Source organism: Arachis ipaensis, chromosome B06 (assembly GCF_000816755.2).
Source record: "Arachis ipaensis cultivar K30076 chromosome B06, Araip1.1, whole genome shotgun sequence".
Lineage (NCBI taxonomy): Eukaryota > Viridiplantae > Streptophyta > Magnoliopsida > Fabales > Fabaceae > Arachis > Arachis ipaensis.
This window is the reverse complement of record NC_029790.2, coordinates 5,617,104-5,619,370: the sequence shown is the minus strand read 5'-3', so window position 1 is coordinate 5,619,370 and position 2,267 is coordinate 5,617,104.

Here is a 2,267-nt window from a genome sequence, read left to right as displayed (position 1 = left end):
TACCAAAAATTAAATTTTAAATTTTTTGGATATAAAGTTTCAATATTACGTAAAGATATAACTTTTTACAAAAAAATTAAAGTTTAGAAGACAAGAGAATTAAACTCTAAATTTGTATATGTTTGAGTTGGCTGAACCAAGACATTTGTGATATTTGGCATTTACAATGACTATGACTATGACTTGACCCGTTTCTCTCTCCCTTACCCCTCCTCAATCTCTTTGTCCCTATCTCACTCCAATATAATCCCATAACCCCTTCTCCCTTTTTCATTATTTAATTTCTTCTCTTATAAATCTCTCTTTCTCTCTGTCTTTCTCTCAGTACTCACTTCACACTCTTAATTCCTTGTTTGCAATTGATGTGATGAGGCAATGAACATGATGATGTCTTCTCATGATGATATAGGTAGAAATCTTCGCACAAAAAAAAATTATTACATGGTGATGGATGATAATGGCAATGGTGGCAGTGACAATAACAAGAACGAGAGCATTTGTGCATTGATGATAAGGTACTCAGCAATGATATTGGTGGTTGTGACCCTCTCCATTCTTGTGCTACCATTGGTGCTTCCTCCTCTTCCACCACCGCCGCTCATGCTACTCTTCCTCCCCCTCTTCATCTTGCTCTTCCTTTTCCTTATCGCCTTCTCTTCTTCTACCACCACACCAAACTTTTCTTCTTTCTCCTCTTAATTTATCAATAATGTAGATCTTTCTTTTACCTTGTCTTTTTAATCTCTGTGTCTTTTTCATTTTTAATGTTTAGCTTTGTTTAATTCTTGTATTTTTCAGTTTAATTTCATGTATATTATTTTGGTTTCTCTTTGTGTGATTTTGGAGTATGATAATATTATATTAACTTGAACATTTTGATATGTCTGTACTCATAAACTATTTAGATATTGTGTTCTCAAAAGATGTAAGACTTGTAAACATAAAAAAATGGCTTAAGATTTTAAGAAGAGAATTCATGAGGAAGGAAGTACTACTTGAAATAGGCAAGTTAAGAGGATTGAATCTGGTATTAAATAAGATTGACGATACCTTATTTAGATTTGGTTGTATTGTTAGAAATACAAGCTGACAAGCATTGTTGAAAAACTATGGGTGTGATGAAAACTGCGTGCTATCAGACTTGATTAATAGTATTTGTACATTTTAAAAGAGAGAGAAAATGAGAGGAAGATATTAATGTTATTGGGGAGATGCATGTATCTGACTGTATTTTGATTAGGTCTACCTTAATGAATTCATTGGGTCTTATTAGCTGACAACAACTTTTGTGGAATTTCGTTACCTATGCTTATATTTAGGCCAATGCCCAATTTTGGAGTCAGTATACAAAAATGTTATGGTGTACGCTTCGCATGCTTGCCCATAATTATTCTTTTTCCATGGGCGCCTTTCCCTTTACGTAACATGTATAACTTATATTTCTGCCCAAAAAATTAAAGTGTGCCATTCAAATTCAAATTAAATAACTTGTAACAATGGATTAGTTACATATATGGTGATAATAAGTAACTTGGTTCTAATAAGATTTCATTTTAAAGTGATAAAGAGAAATTAAGTTAAAAAATGAAAGAACGGTTAATGTGCCAATATTTAACTAACTCCCGGTAAATTATTTCTATTGGAATAAAAAGAAAAAAAATAAAAAGAAGAGAGATTAAATTAAACAGGTCCAGTGTCCACATGTGAAAGAAGATTAAATATTTCTGACCGGTTGTTACTAAAAAGTACACACGATAGCCATTGACATTTGTGGTTAACTTTCATTCTTTAGGGTCAGAGAGTGTATCTATATTCGTGTTCATGTACTTTTTCTTTATCTTTGTTAGTATATAGTATATACATTGTCATTCAATTATTTTTCAAGAGTGACACCCATGGACCCAAGGAGGTGGATATGTTCTCCTATATTTGGAAACAATGTGAAAAAAAATAATAATAAATTTTTGGTGTCATTAGATAGCTAATTAATTTTCATAGAGTAGGGTGAAAGATGTTTTACACAAAAATGATGTAATTTGTGGTTCATCAATTATGGTAACTAGAGGCAAATTTTCTTTATACAGTTTGCTCCGAACAAATTTTTTTTCTTACAAATTTTTTAAAAATTAACAAATTTTTTAAGAATATAATTCACTATCAATAATTTTTGAAAATTACAAATAAAAATTTAAAATTTGTTTCTCACGAATTATATCTTCAAAAATAAATAAATTACTATGCCTCTTAATATTTTATTAATTTTAAAT